Here is a 19,331-nt window from a genome sequence, read left to right on the forward strand (position 1 = left end):
ATATTTCTACAATAGCTTTCTTTCTCACCTGATTTGTTAACTCAGGATTCATCTTCTGGAAATTGCGTGCAACCCTGACATCCTTCAGGGACTGATGTTTCTGGGAAGCAATGTCCATCTGTCTCTTCCACTCTGCCCTCCTACCCCTAGATTTGCCATATTTCAGATGAATCTTTTGATATTTCCCAGTGAAATTATTATCCTATCACAGTCATGCTGACAACATGTTATTTGGACCTGACTGGAGGGACCTTCAGACACCTCCTGGCCCCATAGGTTCAATTATCAGCTTTGGGTCACAAGGCCATCAAGTTTTCATGTCACCTAAGGAAGAGATTGCAATAGTGGGGCCTTCAAGTTACTCCCCCTCCTGAAGTGACTCAGATTACTTCATGGAGAAAACTGGTGATGCAGTATAAGCCTTCAGCTTCCTGTTGTGCCCCCAAAATACATTCACATTCTCAGTCATTCAGTGCTTTCCCCTCCTCCTTCAGGAGAAGGGGTATCCTCAGTGTTCAAGGCCAAATCCTTTTCTCAAATCCTCTTTGCCCACTGTATACTGTATTCTCATAGACCTAATGCAACTGTTATTTCCTCTAGCTTTATTTTCCAATCTTGACTTCAATGCCTCTTTTCTCTCAGAAGATAAACATCTTTTATAATAAAACAATAAAATAAAATCACCTAGTGTAGTCTCATTCCTCTCATTTTGGCACATTCTCCCTTCTCCATCTCACAGTCTAGTTTCATTGCCCATATTCTCAGCCTCTGTCTTTTATTTATTTATTTAGGTATGATTAATGTACAATTACATGAGCAACATTGTGGTTACTAGATATCCCCCCATTATCAAGTTCCCACCACATACCCCATTACAGTAACTGTCTATCAGCATAGTAAGATGCTATATAATCACTACCTGTCTTCTCTGGGCTATACTGTCTTCACTGTGACCCCCACTACATTATGTGTACTAATCGTAATACCCTTTATTCTCATTCTCAGTCCCTTTCCAATCAACCCCCACCCCCACCAAGCCACTTTCCCATTGAACTGTTAGTCCATTCTTTGGTTCTCTGAGTCTGCTGCTGTTTTGTTCCATCAGTTTTTTTTTTCTTGTTATGCTCCACAGATAAGTGAAATCATTTGGTACTTGTCTTTCTCTGCCTGGTTTATTTCACTGAGCATAATACCCTCTAGCTCCATCCATGTTGCTGCAAATGGTGGGATTTGTTTTCTTCTTATGGCTGAATAATATTCCATTGTGTATATGTACCACATCTTCTTTATCCATTCATCTACTGATGTACACTTAGGTTGCTTCCATATCTTGGCTATTGTAAATAGTGTTGTGATAACCATAGGGGTGCATATGTCTTTCTGAATCTGAGAAATTATATTCTTTGGGTAAATTCCTAGGACTGGATTTCCTGGGTCAAATGGTATTTCTATTTTTAGTTTTTTGAGAAACCTCCATACTGCTTTCCACAATGGTTGAACTAGACTATATTCCCACCAGCAATGTAGGAGGCTTCCCTTTTATCTGCATCCTTGCCAGCATTTGTTGTTCTTAGTCTATTCTATGTTGGCCATCCTAACTGGTGTGAGGTAATATCTCATTGTGGTTTTAATTTGCATTTCCCTGATAAAGTAACGTGGGGCATCTTTTCATGTGCCTGTTGGCCATCTGAACTTTTTCTTTGGAGAGTTGTCTGTTCAGATCCTCCACCCATTTTTTAACAGGGTTATTTGCTTTTTGGGTGTTGAGGCGTATGAGTTGTTTATGTATTTTGGATGTTGACCCTTATCAGATATGGCATTTAAAAATATATTCTCCCATACTGTAGGATGCCTTTTGTTCTGCTGATAGTGTCCTTTGCTGAAAAGAAGCTTTTTAGTATGATGTAGTCACATTTGTTCATTTTTACTTTTGTTTCCCTTGCCTGAGGAGATGCATTCAGGAAAAAGTTGCTCATGTTTATATTCAAGAGATTTTTGCCTATGTTTTCTTCTAAGAGTTTTATCATTTCATGACTTACATTCAGGTCTTTGATGCATTTTGAGTTTGCTTTTGTGTATGGGGTTAGAACAATAATCCAGTTTCATTCTCTTGCATATAGCTGTCTAGTTTTGCCAGCACTAGCTGTTGAAGAGGCTGTCAGTTCCCTATTGTAGATCCATAGCTCCTTTATTGTATATTAGTTGATGATATATGCTTGTGTTTATATCTGGGCTCTCTAGTCTGTTCCATTGGTCCATGGGTCTGTTCTTGTGCCAGTACCAAATTGTCTTGATTACTGTAGCTTTGTAGTAGAGCTTGAAGTCAGGGAGCATAATTCCCCTGCTTTATTCTTCCTTCTCAGGATTGCTTCAGTTATTTGGGGTCTTTTCTGGTTCTAAAAATATGAATTTTAGAACTATTTGCTCTAGTTCATTGAAGAATACTGTAGGTAATTTGATATGGATTGCATTGAATCTGTAGATTACTTTAGGCAGGATGGTCATTTTGACAATATTAATTCTTCCTATTCATGAGCATGGGATGTGTTTCCATTTATTGGTATCTTTAATTTCTCTCATGAGTGTCTTGTAGATTTCAGAGTACAGGTCTTTCACTTCCTTGGTTAGGTTTATTCCTAGGTATTTTATTTTTCTGATGCAATTGTGAATGAAATTGTTTTCCTGATTTCTCTTTCTGCTAGTTCATCATTAGTGAATAGGAATGCAAAACATCTGTGTATTAAATTTTTATCCCTCAACTTTGCTGAATTCAGATATTGTATCTAGTAGTTTTGGAGTGGATTCTTTAGGATTTTTAAAGTACAATATCATGTCATGTGCAAACAGGGGCAGTTTGACTTCTTCCTTGCCAATCTGGATGCCTTTTATTTCTTAGTGTTTTCTGAATGTTGTGTCTAGAACCTCCAGAACTATGTTGAATAAATGTGGGCAGAGTGGGCATCCTTGTCTTGTTCCTGATCTTAAAGGAAAAGCTTTCAGCTTCTCGTTGTTAAGTATAATGTTGGCTGTGGGTTTTTCATATATGGCCTTTATTATGTTAAGGTACTTGCCTTCTATACCCATTTTGTTGAGAGTTTTTATCATGAATGGGTGTTGAATTTTGTCAAATGATTTTTCAGCGTCTTTGGAGATGATCATGTGGTTTTTATCCTTTTTGTTGATGTAGTGAATGATGTTGATGGATTTTTGAATGTTGTATCATCCTTGCATCCCCGGGATGAATCTCACTTGATCATGATGAATGATCATTTTGATGTATTTTTGAATTTGGTTTGCTAATACTTTGTTGAATATTTTTGCATCTCTGTTCATCAGAGATATTGGTCTGTAATTTTCTTGTTTTGTGGCGTCTTTGCCTGGTTTTGGTATTAGAGTGATGTTTGCCTTGTAGAATGAGTTTGGGAATATTCCCTCCTATTCTACTTTTTGGAAAACTTTAAGAAGGGTAGGTATTAAGTCTTCACTAAATGTTTAGAATTTAGATAAGTTCACCAGTGAAACCATCTTTTCCAGGGATTTTGTTCTTGGGTAGTTTTTTGATTACCAGTTCAATTTCCTTGCTGATAATTGGTCTATTCACAATTTCTGTTTCTTTCTGGGTTGGCCTTGGAAGGTTGTATTTTTCTAGAAAGTTGTCCATTTCTTCTAGGTTACCCAGTTAGCATATAATTTTCATAGTATTCTCTCATAATTCTTTGTATTTCTGTAGCATCCATAGTGATTTTTCCTTTCTCATTTCTGATTCTGTTTATGTGGGCAGACTCTCTTTTTTTCTTGATAAGTCTAGCTAGGGCTTTGTATATTTTGTTTAGTTTATTAAAGAACCCACTCCTGCTTTTGTTGATTCTTTCTATTGTTTTATATTACTCGATTTTATTTATTTCTGTTCTAATCTTTATTATGTTCATCCTTCTACTTTGGGCCTCCTTTGCTCTTCATTTTCTAGTTTCATTAATTGTGAGTTTATACTGCTCATTGTTCTTCTTTCTGAGGTAGGCCTGTATTGCAATATACTTCTCTCTTAGCATGGCCTTCGCTGCATCCCACAGATTTTGCAGTGTTGAATATTGTTGTCATTTTTCTACATATATTGCTTGATCTGTTTTTATTTGGTCATTGATCCATTGATTATTAAAAGCATGTTATTAAGCCTCCATGTGTTTGTGGGTTTTTTCATTTTCTTTATGTAATTTATTTATAGTTTCATATGTTTGTCATCTGAGAAGCAGGTTGGTACATTTTCAATCTTTTTGAAATTACTGAGGCTCTTTTTGGGCCTAGTATATGATCTATTCTTGAAAATGTTCCATGTGCACTTGAGAAGAATTTTATCCTGTTGCTTTGGATGGAGTGTTCTGTATATGTCCATTAGGTCTTTCTCTTCTAATATGTTGTTCAATGCCTCTGTCTCTTAATTATTTTCTTTCTGGTTGATCTGTCCTTTGGAGTGAGTGGTGGGTGGAAGTCTCCAAAAATGAATGCATTGCATTCTATTTCCCCCTTTCATTCTGTTAGCATTTGTTTCACATATGTGGGTGATCCTGTGTTGGGTGCATAGATATTTATAATAGTTATTTCCTCCTGTTGGACTGACCCTTTTATTATTATGTAATGCCCCTCTTTGTCTCTAGTTACTTTCTTTGTTTGAAGTCTATTTTGTCTGATACAAGTATTACAATGCCTGCTTTTTCTCCCTATTATTTGCATGAAATATCTTTCCATCCCTTCACTTTTAGTCTGTGTATATCTTTGGGTTTAGAGTGAATCTCTTGTAGGCAGCATATAGATGGGTCTTGCTTTTTTTTTATCTATTCAGTGACTCTATGTCTTTTGTTTGGTGCATTCAGATCATTTACATTTGGGGTGATTATCGATAGGTATGTACTTATTGCCACTGCAGGCTTTGGATTCCTGGTTACCAAAGGTTCAAGGGCAATTCCCTTAGTATCTAACAGTCTAATTTCTCTCACTTAGTATGCTATTACAAACATAACTTAAAGGTTCTTTTTTTACCTCCTTTTTCTTCCTCATTGATTCTTTATATATTAGGTATCATATCTGTACTCTTTGTCTATCTCTTGATTGACTTTGGGATTAGTTGATTTGATTTTGCATCTGCTTAATAATTAATTGTTCTACTTTGCTGTGGTTTCATTTACCCTGGTGACAGCTAGCTATTAGCCATAGGAATACTTCCATCTATAGCAGTCCCTCCAAAATGTACTGTAGAGGTCTTTTGTAGGAGGTAAATTATCTCAGCTTTTGCTTATCTGAAAATTGTTTAATCCCTCCTTCAAATTTAAATGATAATCTTGAAGGATAAAATAATCTTGGTTCAAGGTCCTTCTGCTTCATTGCATTAAATACATCATGCCACTGCCTTCTGATCTGTAAGATTTCTGCTGGGAAGTCTAATGACAGACTGATGGGTTTTTCTTTGTATGTGATCTTATTTCTCTCTCTGGCTGCTATTAATAGTCTGTCCTTATCCTTAATCTTTGCCATTTTAATTACTATATGTCTTGGTGTTGTCTTCCTTGGTTCCCTTGTGTTGGGAGATCTGTGGACCTCCATGGCCTGATAGACTACCTCCTTTATCAGATTGGGGAAGTTTTCAGCAATTACCTCCTCAAAGACACTTTCTATCCCTTTTTCTCTCTCTTCTTCTGGTAACCCTATAATGTGAATATTGTTCCATTTAGATTGGTCACACAGTTCTCTCAATATTCTTTCATTCTTAGTGATCCCTTTTCCCTCTGTGCCTCAGCTTCTTTGTATTCCTCTTCTCTAGTTTCTATTCCATTTGCCATCTCTTCTACTACATCTAATCTGTTTTTAAATCCCTCCATTGTATGTTTCATTTTAGATATGGAATTTCTTAATGATTGAATCTCCATCATAAATTTATTCCTGAGTTCTTGAATATTTTTCTGTACCTCCATGAGAATGTTTATGGTTTTTATTTTGAACTCTCTCTCAGTAAGATTTGTGTGTTCATTTTCAATTGGCCTTTTTCTGGGTTTTGTGAGATTTTGTTCTGAACCAGGTTCTTTGATGTTTCATATGTCTATGCTGTTCCCTCTAATGCCCAGAAGCTCTATTCTCTGGAGCTGCTCAGCCCCTAAAGTGAGGTTGGGTTGTCACAGGGGAGTAGCCCTGGTGCCTGGGGGCCAGAAAGAGCTGTTACCTGATTCCCAGCTGCAGTGCCTGACTCCAGTGTCAGAGCCGGTGAGCTGAGCACACAGGTGTAAGCCTCTGAGCTTTGTGTCTCTAGCTGTTGTCAGTGGGGCCTCCCTCTGACTGGCCTGTTGACAGTTCAGTGACTGCTGGTTTGCAAGCTGGTGCTGGCAGACCAGAAGGAAGGTACAGTAGGCTGGGTGTCACAGTTGGGGGCCTTGGAGCTGAGTAGCCAGCCAGTGGGATGAAGTACCTAAAGTTCCTCAAAGTTCCCAACCTGCTTGGCAGAGTGCACCCAGACAACACTGCCCAGCTCTCCCTTCTCCCATGCAGCAAAGCTGCGTGCAAACCCCACCCCTTCAGCACTCCTCTTCCTGCTAGGAATCCTCTCAAAACGCCCACCTTTCCTTTGTCCCAGAGTGGCCAGTTGTGGATCCCCATCCTCCACAAATAGCTGGAATCACATTCTCTCATGCACTCTACCTTTCCCAGCTCCCCAACCCCATGAACCTCCAGAGCAGCACACAATATAGGTTTGTGCTCCAAAGAAGATCTCCAGGGCTGGCTGCTCATCAGTTCTACGCTTCCACCACTCCCTCCCCTCTCCTTTTCTCTTCCTCCCGCAGGTGATCTAAGGTGGTGAAGGGCTTGGGTCCCGCTGGATCTAGGCTTTGGTTCATTATCCTGTTTTGTGAGGTCTGTTCCGTTCTCTCCAGGTGTATGCAGTCTGGTGCAGCCTTTTTTCCTGTTGCTGTTTTAGAGTTGTATTAACTATATTTTCATAGTATATGTGGTTTTGAGATGAGTTCTCTCTTACCTCTCATGCCGCCATCTTGAATCGATCTCCTCATCTTATCTGTCTTTTATCCCTATTCACTAGACTCTGATTTGTCTGTTGCCCATATGCACCTCTTAATTCCCTTCCTGAAGTCATTAATGAACTCCTTATTACTATTTTTAAGGAACACTGTTCAGTCCTTTCTTCTGCCACACACTATCTCAACCTTTTCTCCTGTGTATGTGGTTTTTCTCTGCTCCCTTAAATACTGGCTTTCCTCAGAGTTCTGCTCTCAGGCTACCTCTTTTCTCAAAGGACAACTTTACAGATTTATCTTATCCTCTCTCATATCTTCAAATGCCACCAGTGTGGAAGGTTCTCAAATCTCCAGCCCCCTGCTGTCTTCCCAGTCTAGACTCACATACCCTGCCCAATGGAAACCTCCACTGAAGGTTTCACAGGCACCTCAAACTTAACATGAAAAAATCTGAACTCAGCATCTTTCTTTCTCCTTCTCATCCCCCATGTCTTTACTTCTTTGTGTTATATTTAGTGAAGGTGCCCCATCCACATAGTTATTCCAATTGGAAACCTGCCAGTCATCCACAATTTCTCCCTCTCATGCATCCTCCACCTCAAATTGGTCACCTCAGATCTCAAAGTCATTCCCTTCCTATTCCTGCTGGCAGTCCTCCCCCTGTCGTAGGCCGTTATCATGTCTCCAAGATACAGATAGTCTTACCTTTCCTTAACTTCAGATTTCCTCAATTCACTCCCAACTAACACTGCAGGGATGGTTCTAAAAGGCAGTCTAGGTTTCAAGTAACATTGAAAAAGCCTTTCCAAAGAAAATAAGACCCCTCCTTATCTGGTCCAGCCTCATTTCTTACCCTGCTCTTCTCCTCTTTTCACATTCCTCCATCTCCCTCCTTGTTTCGCTATTTCTCAAACTATCCAGAGCTGTTCCCCATAAGCTGGCCACACTTGCTTTTGTACTTACACCAGCATTTTCTTCTGCTATGCATAACTCAAAATCTTTCTTACCTCCTCTTCATGTCCCTTTCAGTGACCCTGCTGCCATGGGAGATGGAGTTAACTCTCTTTCTTAGTGCCTTAACATCCTGTCTTTGCAATTATTATAGCTTCTGTCACACACTTCAGATCTTTTAGTCACCCATCTACCTCACTAGCATGGAAGCTCCTGGAGGTAGGGTCTAAGTCTGATTCACCTCTCTATTCCCAGCATTAGGGTGAGGGCAGTACCAGGCACAGAGGTGGTGCTCTACGAATGCGGGAAAGAGGTGCACATCTTTTGTGGGTCCTGGTGAGTTTGGACAGGAAGGGACTTGATGTACCTATGAGCCCTCCTCAGATTTGGAGGTTTGTGGCAACTTCCTGGTCTCAGGAAATCTACCAAAAACTATTGCAGTGTCAGTCTTGATTTATATGGAAGATACTGAAAATATCCCCAATACCAAGTGTTCTGTCTAGACATAGTAAAGTCTAAATAAATATTCAATGGATTAATGATTGAACAATTGAGTCACCTGAAATATTAATTCTTTCTATTTCAAAATTGTCCTGGCAAGATGAGTACCCCACTAAAGAATGAAACATCACCCTTATTCCCTAGTGCAAAGGAGGAATACATTTCTTCAAGTTTTTTTCTTATAGCAAAGCCAGAATTGATATTTGGAGATTTTGCCCACTGTGCCTGAAATAATCACTTGCTGAAACTCTTCTCAGGATTCTTCACATGTTGTTCTTAAATGTAGTGTGAGTGTGTGTGTATGTGTGTGTGTGTTCATTGTTTATTTTTATTATGTTTGTGGGAAGGATATCATGTATTTACATCTCATTTCAGCTTTCTCAGAACCCCCTTCTAGAGTCCCAGGAACATACATCATGCTAAAGTTAACTATTTCCTGACAAACCCAGAGCATATGTTCTCACAGACAAGAAGGAAGTAAGAATGGCAAAACTATTTAAGGTAAACATGTCTGAGATGTTATTAACTAGGTTCATATTTAAATTAAGTAGGTTTTTTCTATTTTATTTTATCACATATAAATGGATGGATTTTAAATATGAAAATGTTATCTAAATTAATCTGAGAACATATTTTGAGAAAAAATAAGGTTAAAACTGTTTTTTGACTCATAAACTTAAGAACTTGATCAAATATAATGTAGTGATCTATTAAAAAAATTTATCACAATGGGAGCAGTATACTAGATATGATTGATATTGAATAACCAACATCACATTTTTAAAAATTCTGGAGCTTTATTAAAAAAATCAGTGACTGAAGATATGTGAAGGCTGTGTTCATTGTGGTTAAATATTAACTATTGTGGTTAGATGTTATATGAAAATTACAAAGTTATGACTAGTTCTCTGAAACAGGCAGAATAAAGAGGATGGATCTTTTATTTTTATGTAAACTATAATTCTTACCAAATGAAACACAACTTCTCTGCCTAAAATACACAGATATGTTAGTGAACATAGTGTTTCCTTTTTCCTCCTATATATTAGTGTCAAGCAATGCAGACTGTTTGGTGGATACATATTCCCAAGCAGAGATCTCTCTTGGCAGGTAGATATATATGATTTTTGATTAGTATTTAATAATATTAACCAAAAGAAAAGTGCCACATCCAAGACTGAGGTGTAGGAGGAAGTAAAAGCAAAGGGAATTAAAAAAAAACAAATTCATGAGCCCAGTTCAATGTCATAGGAGTGGACCCAGGTCTGTATTTTTTATGAGCTCTCCAGGTAATGTTGAAGCGCAGCTAAGTTTGGGAGGCACTGGTAAGAACCCAGTTCTCCCTGCCTGGAATTAATTTTAACATCTATCAGAATGTCCTGCTGTACTAGGTGTGGGCGTGTAACAGTGTCCTTAGCTGGTGGCAAGGGAGAAGAGAACAAGCGTTTCCCTCTTCCCTCCTTCAGATGATTATACACATGTCTGCGGTAGCTAGGCATTAGCTAGCTGCTACACTTAGTTGCCCCATTGGAATTACAGCTAACAGAGTTGGTGGGAAACATGCAGACTATTTCAGTGTAATTTATCATTTTAAAGTTGAGGACACATTTATGTAGATATTAAGTTACTTGACAAGTTCAGAGTTCCAGAAAGGACTATATCAGGTCTCCTGAGACCTCATCCAGTGCTTTTCTCATTAAAAAAAAAAAGAAGCTTTTTACAATAAGACTTCCACCTAATTGTCCTGCCTCATTTCCTATTAGTTTACTCTAGGTACACTGTCAACTTTTCCTCAGATCTCTGGGCATTTCATAATATAGTACACAGTTGAAATGCCAGCCCGGGGCCCCTTCGTCCTCCTTTGGTTAAATCCCTTGGTTTTTCATTGTCAAACCACTTATCCTTTACTCTCCACTGGTTTGAGTGGGGTTACCCCAGTCCTAGGTCTGAGGAATGGGATGTGACCCAAACGGGATGACTGAAGACTGACTCATTGTCTTGAGGAGGGCCGACACTCATTTTGGCCAGTGTGAGTCAGGAAGGGTGTTGTGTTGGAAGCTCTGGGAAAGAGCCACTTTCTCTACTGTGGTCCTCAGGGGCAGGAGGCAAACTGTTGCTGCTGGTAGCCGGATCCAGAAGCAGCCGAGGAGACTCTGAGAGTAAAGTAACACAGAAGAAAGTCATGTGGGAAGAGGGCCTGATTCCTGACATCACAACTAGAGTATCTGGATCCAGTTACGCCATCAGTCATGCCATTTCTGCACCTATTCCTGGATTTTTCACTTATATAATCAATAAATCAACTTTTCACTTAAGCCAGTTTGATTGGATTACTCCAGATGAGAGAGATTTTACTGAAATACTTGGTTTTGTCCTTTGCAGCTATTCTACCATTTTACTGTAATGCCCATTTTCAATTTTTTTCTCCTGAAAAGCTATTTATTAGAAAATACATGAAAGAGTTAACTACAGTCACCATGTTTATCATTCCCACAAACCAACGGCCTGGTTATTAACAGCTCTCCCCTGACAGCCATTAGAGTAAACAGGTAGGACAGTGTTTTTCATAACCGTGAAACATTATTTTGGCCCCTGAAATGTCATTGAAAAGCAAAGATTCTTGCTTTTGTGTGTTTTAACTTTTTATGCAAGGAGACATAATTTAAAAAACTATGAAAACTGAACATGTAAATTATTGTGGAGGGGGGTAGAAAGTGATGAGCACTAAGTTCAAACACCACTGCCACCAAGGGGATGGGAGTAATGGGTGCTAGAGCTGCCGAGGGTAGGAGGCTTGCAATTTAAAATTAAACTCATTAGGAAAGTAACAACCAAGCAAAGATTAATGGTGAGCGAGTTAGGCAGGTGGTCACCTGGGGAAGGGGTTTTTTAGGTTTTCAGAACAACCAGTGCCAAGCACAGAAGGGGTTCCAAGAACAGCAAGGGAGGCAATGGAGCTGCCACAGAGCCAATGATGAGAGGATAAAGTCAGAGAGGTCGCAGAGGTCAGATTGCACTGCGTTTGTATCAGTGAGCACTTTGTCTTTTACACAGTGAAATGGTGAGCAAGTTAACCATCCTATTCTATCCTATCCTATTCTATTCCATTCCATTCCATCCATTCCATTCTATTCTACTTTAGCAGAGGGGTGATGTGTTCTGATTTGCATTAAAAAAGAAAGTCTGTGGGTGCAGTGTTCAGAGGAAGCTGGGGGTGAGTGTGTCAGCAGGGAGGCCAGTTAGGAGGCAGTGGCAGATAATGTCCACAGATGTTCACACTCAGTCTTCTAAGCTCCCCTTTGTACTATGAGTCCGGAAGCCTGCAAACCACTATATTTAGACTCCCTTGCTTGCTGGTTTCCATGTAAGATCTGCCAATGGAAAGCACAGTGGGAGAATGAAAGTAGGAAGAAGGGAGAAACCATTTATTTTCTGCTTCTGGTTGTAGCTTCAGTCATGCTGGCAGTAAAGACAGTGGATAACTGAGCATCTAGAAGATAGACAACCCACCAACTGACTGGGAATGACTATAAGTGTAGTGTGTTTGGGGCAGAAGCAGGTAGGTGAACACAGGGGAAAGCAGGAGTTCTATTTTTGTTATGTGAGTTTGAGATGCCCTATTAACTATCCAAGTGAGGATGTCGATGAATGACTGGATATGATGGAAACTGGAATGAGGTCTAGATTACAGATATAAATTTGTAAGTTAGTGAAGTCATTTAAAGCTGTGAGATTGAGTGAACTTGTTGAAGGACAGAGAAAAGTGACCAGCCTTGTCAAATTAGCCGATGCGTCGTAAAGACAGGGACCAAGACTGGACAGCTGAGTTTACCAACATGGAGGCTGCTGGGGACCCTGACGAGAGTAGTTTTTATAGAGTATGGGGATGAAAACCTTGGCATTGTTTTATTCATTCACTGGGGATTGAGGTGAACAAGAGAAACATTGCTCATGTCCTCTAATAGTTCAGAGTACTCTACTCTAATGACAGGCTGTGATTTCATGCAGGGGTAAACTTCAGAACTGACCCTTATTATAAGTGTGTGTGCATGCACACACTTGAAGGAGTGAAGAATGCAAGAAAGACACAAGCTGAGGGAAGCTGACTGCAGAACCCATAGGACACATCAGAGCAGGCCCTGTCTCTGTGAGCTATGACTTGGTAAATGCTGTTTATCTTATGAGTTGAAGCACCTGGCATCTTTAAAAACTTTTTATTTGGGGAAGTACTTGAACATGTGCTATAATTTGACTTTAATCTGATTTTATCTCTGTAGTACTTAGGTAGTTCAATTGCTAGTTTGATCAGACAGCTAGAATATGAATTGTTGGAAAAACATGTTACATTCTTATAAGAATTGAATTCTTATAAGAATTCTCATATAATTGTTTCTATGGATTCTCACTCCTGAATACAAGTGATTTTAATCATGACTCTCCAGGAACTAGGACTTGGAAAATAGTATTTTTTTCATCTAAATATTGTTTGATAGAAATCATATAAAGCAATATTTGAAACCTTAATCTTGGATAAGTTATGGCATGAGGTCCTGTACAAATTAAAATAATTGAAACTGAAACAAAGCTTAAATGGTAGATACTCTAATGAGTGTGTGATCATAATATGGCTCCTAGATATTAGTAAGTTGTGATTCTCAGTAGTAATCACTAAGAGATAATAAAGATGTTAGTATAGAAAGAGACCTTTCATAATGTACAGGGAAGCTTTTTTCTTGCAACTACAGAGTCCATCAATTTTTTGATTTTCCTATTTGAATTTTATACACTGTTAGTGACCTATAAATGAATAAACAGAGGCCATGACAAAGTGACACTGTTATAAAGCATGCATACTTTGTTAATACAAGCAATGAGATTATCCTGCAAAGAACTACTTCACAAACTTTGGTATGATCCATTTTGAACTCATCCTAGGAGTGTTATTGAGAAGTAGCTGAAAAAGACTTCCACATTCAGAAATCTGAAACATAAATGATTTTTAACCCAAATATGGACATTTCAAGAAATTCTCTCACTGGGAACTTTTATCAGGAAATGGGTGAAAAATTAGAAATATTGGCACTGTTCTTAAAGGAAAAAAGCAATTAAATGTTTGAAAACTGTCTATAATCAAATGATTCATTCTGTTTCCTTCCATACCTAAAGTGAAATATATAAAAACTAGTTGATAAAAGTAGAAAGCCCTAATGAATTTCACACCCTGGTTTGGCTCAGAGGACTTGAAATAACCATACACAGTCATACATGGACAAGATGCTTGCCATGTGCTCTTAGATTTCAATAAAAGAACACATGAAATCAGTGGCTAGGATAAAACCTCCAAGATTGTTTTTTAAGTTCTGTTTACTTTTCCATTGGGTTTTGTTTTAGTTTTATTTTATTTTTTCTCTTTTCCACTCTTGAAATGAAGATATAAAGTATTTCCTAGAGTATTAGTCATAATTTGAGCTCATTTCTACCCCTACATGCAATTCCAATCAAAACAGTTAATTAACTAATGAGACATAACATTATTCCATGTGTCAAGATTAGATTTGTGGGGAAGAGCCATAGATATAACCTCCCCTTTCACTCTTTGCACCAACATGCCTCCTAGTTCACACCTGGTGGGGTGTTCTGCAAGATCAGCAGCCTTCCCAGGACCGGCTGGGCCCTGTGCTCACTTGCTCACTTAGCTGACAAGATGGGAGTAAATCAGAATTCGAAGAGGACAATTTCCTTATTCAAATAGGAGAAAGTGATTTTTACTGGTTTTGTTTGACTGTTAGGGAGCATAATATGTTCTGTTTTAATAATAAACACTGTGAAAACAAATTCCAAATTTTATTTCTCAGAATCAAGGGGCCCCCACAAAGTGAGGTGGGGAGGAAAGAGGAGGCTCAGATGCTCACTCTGGCCACTCACTTCCTAATTTCAGCCAATTAGCTCTCCCTTCATTCTTTTAAATGGTAATATATCACATGGAAAATAATACTACAAAATGAATTAGCTGCTTTAAAAATTAGTGTGACACCAGAGAGAAAAGTCATTCAGTGAAAAAAACAGCATCATAAGGAGTGAACCCAGATGTGGTAGAGTCTGCTCATTGCTTCCACAAATTTCTTTTTAATAATTTCCTTTTTTTCTTTGTAATAATAAAGCCATGATTTCCCTGTTTTCCTCCCATTTCAGTTGGTACAAGGTCCCTGTCTAGAAGTCATGTTTCCCAGCCTCTCTTGAGTTAGCCCTGACTCATATAACTAAGTCCACAGCAATAATATGAAGTGCAGAAGTGATGTGTGCACAATCTGTGTCAATTCTTAAAAAAAGGAAGCTGACTGCCTTTCATTCTCTTTTCCCCTTTCCAATGAGTGGCACAGCCACCTTAGTCTCTAACATGGAAACTGTGAGTTCATGATGTCAGAGCTACCCCACAAGACCTTAACTGTTCCTTTTCAAAAGGAACTATGATATGAGTGAGAAACAAAATTGCATGTTGTTGAGTCCCTGGCATTGTTAGTTTTTCTGTTTGTTTATTTAATAGTAGCTCAAGCTTTACTCAAAGTAATGTAACAAAGGTCATGCAAGCAGAGTTGTGAGGTGGGTTTCATCAGAAAGGCTGACTTTAAAGAATTTAATCTTCAGTATAATTGAGTTTAATCTTATGTTTACCATGAAATAACATGGCATAGAGGTATATCACACCAATCAGTGCTGTATAGGCCAAAATAAAGAGATTCCAGTCATTATTGTCCTTATTATTTGAGATAGCACAAAAGTAGGGCAGGATTAAAGGCACAGACACATCTAAACAAACAAACATGAACAGAAATTAAGAAATGGAGGTAGTATTAGACATGCATGCTTAGCATTTAGTGCATATGAGAGGAAAGCATGAAACTAAGATAAATTTAGGCAAAGTGGCAGCTGGGGGAAATTTTCTCATTATTTGTTCTGTACTTATGCTGTATCTTTCCTATAAGAAGCTTCAGGATCTTTCCAAAATAATAATAGTTATTTTACTGACAACCTGGTGATTCACATGTTTTATTTCTTCTCAGGCATCTTAGTATGGTCTCTTATCCAAGGGTTTCTTAATTCTGACAATAAACCTATCCTTGCATGCCCTGCCATTGCCCCAAACTGAACACATTAAAACCTGAAGTCCCTTTCTCCTCATAGGCTGTTTTCCCTGTCAACTGTCTACTTGTCAATGTTAACTATTCTTTTTTTGCCATGTCTCTCTGAGATTTTCTTAGACTCTTCTTTCTCCTTCATCTGTCTAGCCAATGTTAACATGTATTTCTTTTATTTCTTTAAACTTGTTTTTAGATTCACCCATTGTTCTCTTTTCTTACAGCCACACACTTGGCTCAAGACCAGAACACATCAGACTTTGGATATAGCTCACAATCTTTTATTTAGTCCAACTGAGTTAGTCATAACCAAATTCTGTTTGTTCTCCCACATCAAGATCCTTAGAAATCACTCTAAAAAATGATTTTAGCATTGTACTTCCTTCCTCAAGAACCAGTAATGGTTGGCTCCCATTTTCTGATTGCTATAACCCATATTCGCCTTCTTGCCAGGCCTTCCATAAAATGGTCCTCACAACATGCATTCTGGGGTAGTAGTTAAGAGCACAAGTTTTGGTGTCTTGCTCAACTGGTTTCAAATTCTAACTTCCCACATACAAGGTCTGTGATATGGACATTTTAAACATCAACTTATTATCTGTAAAATAATGGTAACGTTTCCTTGATAAAGCTTTTAGTGGCATCTAATATTCGATAACATCTGTAAGATGTGTAGATTGTGCACAATACACCGTGGGTGCTCAGTTCATGTACCTGCTGTTATTTTCCACCTGACAATCCCTATGTTCCTGTCCTCTGTCTTTGATTCCTCACTTTCCTGGGTAGGATCTCTCTCTTCTTTCCTTGGCACTTCTAGTGCTATTCACCCTTATTCCCCAGTTCAGTCTTACTTTCCTCATGTAGTCTTCTCTGGATTCCTTGATTTCTCTAATTTCTTGATTTGTTTTCATTTATTTTCTTCAGCTACAGCTGAAATGTACCCTGAGGGTCAGAAATCACGCTTTTACTACTTTTCTACTCTCTTCAGCATCTGGCTAATATTGGTCACATATCTTCCACTCAACACCTAGTAATGGAGGTATTAGAATAGATGGATTCACAAATATCATAAAATAACAAATTCTTCAAATTTTCTCAACTAGGGAAAATCCTAAAACTTACATCCTAATGTAGCCTTGATCTTGTTAATGGCCCCACTTTGTCCTTTCTTTATATAATTTTCTGTGTGACGTGACTAAACTTGAGAGCAATTTATAATATGGTGAGGCAGCTAATGGGAAGACTATTAGGGGAATGGGACTGAGAGAGGAGACTGAACCTGAGTGTTGAAGGAGAAGGGAGCAAAAGGAAGAATAAGAGATAGGAAATTGAGAGAAAGAAATAGAGGTAAGGGGAAAGACAGCAAGGCTAATATATAAACTAATTCAGCATTATGCTGAAACCTTGATATCAATGTAATCATCAAAATCTAATCATAAGCCTGAAAGACAGGTGCTATCATTGTAATACTTGTAGATCCTTTATAAGTAAAATATTGAAGAGTGCATTAAATATAAAAACTTGCATTTTGAGTGCATGTTCATTAACCACCATTCACTCAGACACAGTGCTCCCAGGAACCTGAGAGACTCTCTCCATCCCTCCCTAAGCCTGTGGTTCCCTGTGATATGCATCGCTTCTGGGCCACTTCCCCCTTGAAGGTATGGGGTTCCAGGTTAGACTTGTGGCTAGTTTACCAGAGTCCCAGCTTCCTGCACTTTGGGCCTTATCTCTTCACTCTCAGTCTCTAAGTCTGCCAAAAGCCTAACTCAGTTTTGCCACTATTTTATTTTTTCTAGATCAGCAGATGACTTCAGAGGAAAAGTAGCTTTTAGTCTTGGCTTTGCTTCTCTTTGGAATTCATCTTAAACATTTTGGTCCAGTAATTCCTCAGTATCTTATTATCTCTTTGGTGTTTTAAAGAAGAAATTATTATTATTGTAAATCTTTTGTTCAGCTGTTTTGCTATTCTTAATAGGAGTGTGGGTCTAAGTTACTTTGATTGTAATTACTCAAAGGAAGTTTGTAATTGCTTTTTTTAGATGTAGAAACTGAAGTTTAAAGAGAGATGCCCATCCAGTAGAACCAGAATTTGAGTCATTTGGTCTTATCCTATACTTCTTGCTCATTCTGCTCTGTCATACAGACAGACAAATGAATTTTGTGAAGTTTGGCTGTAAGGTTAATGTATTGGGTAAAAATTATATAAATCGATTTTTTACTTGCCTTCTTAGTTAACTGCTTTTCCTTGACTTCTAGCCTTCATTCACAACTCTCTCTCCTCTAACAACATTATTAAAAAAGATAAAAGGAAGATTAATAAAGGTTGTTGGTTATTGCTGACTTAAATCACTGTGCATTTAAGAAAACTGAATTTTGTTTTTTGTTATGCACCCAGGTGGCAAAATGATGGAATTTATCTCAAAAGGATTTAGAGCACTTAACCAATGAGATCTCATTAATCCTCACAACACGATCTTGATGTTTCTGCTTTATAACTGGTGCAATTTACCAGTAGAAAGTAAATAACTTGACTTGCATCTTGATTTTGAAAACTCTCCTTTCTGGGTCCTCTGACTGTCATGCCTAGGTCTGGGCTGTCTCTCCATATCAACAAGTTTGCGGTTTATCTAGTGTGACATTCAAAAGTAAGACATTTTGTGAACACCTCATAAGACCCAAGATAAATGGTGCTAACGGAATAAAATTTAAAGGATGTATTAGAGGGAAATAGGAATGGAGGCAACTCACCCATAAAGTCAGGCCAACATGACATTATCTTTTGATAAATGTATAAAACTGTGATTACGGTCTTCTGCTTCAATTATTAGGACAATTGTTCTAATTCTATACTGTCACTTTTCAGTTATAAACAAATGGAAAACTTGATATGCTAGTGTGTAATATGCTTTGAAACTGAAATTGGATACTTTAATATTGTTTTTCATGACTGTACCAAGGAGAATAGATAGATGATCTGTTAAAGACTGACAGAGTTTACCTGAGGGCAGAGAGTTTCTCATGCTCCTAAAAAGTGTCAGTAAAAATATTTTCCTCACACACCCTCTTGTTCAAAACTTGATTGTGTGTCTACATAGACACCAGAAATGATGCATACCAGATTCAGAATTTTATCACTGGCCCCTCTGAACTTTTGACAGGAAAAGTCACATATACAAAGCGTGAAGAAGCAGGAAGCTTATATTGCTTTTTTGCCACATTTTGGTAGCTGTAGAGTGAATTTTTTGTTAGGAAAGCTGAAAGATCACAGTGGGGTAACATATTAACTTCATCATGCTTATGCAGTAAGAAAAAAATGACTGATGGATGGGTTGAGGGTACCTCTAACAAAGTCAACCCGAGTTAAATACATGAAAAACAGGAGAGTATGAAACAGAGAAGCCAAACATTTTCTACAGCCACAGACCAAGAGATTTGTACTCTCTTCCATACTTGTGGGCACGAAGACTGCCAGAGAAAAGCCTCATGGTGAGATAGGGTTTAAATAGCAGATTATGAGATTCATGGTTCTGCTGTCATTTTACCAATTATTCCTTTTGTTTCTGTTGTCAGGGTTTTGAGATATTTCTATTTCTCAGGGATGTCTATTTTGCTACAGGACATTTCAGAGTTCAGATAATAGCCACTCAAAGAAGCACATGGAGAGAAAGATGACTTCATATCAAGACAAAGCTTTGGGAATAAGCTGAAATCACTGTGTGTTTGCATA

General features: G+C 38.2%; 1 long non-coding RNA gene across 1 annotated transcript in view; it reads left to right on the forward strand.

Annotated features, from left to right (window-relative positions):
• Positions 1-11,848: 11,848 nt before the first annotated feature.
• The window catches only part of LOC118916519 (uncharacterized), a 34,608-nt gene continuing 27,125 nt past the window's right edge, over positions 11,849-19,331 (forward strand). The window contains exon 1 of the long non-coding RNA XR_005026416.2: positions 11,849-12,024. This is a non-coding gene — a long non-coding RNA (uncharacterized LOC118916519). The remainder of the gene's footprint in view (positions 12,025-19,331) is intronic.

This window comes from Manis pentadactyla, chromosome 12, assembly GCF_030020395.1.
Source record: "Manis pentadactyla isolate mManPen7 chromosome 12, mManPen7.hap1, whole genome shotgun sequence".
Lineage (NCBI taxonomy): Eukaryota > Metazoa > Chordata > Mammalia > Pholidota > Manidae > Manis > Manis pentadactyla.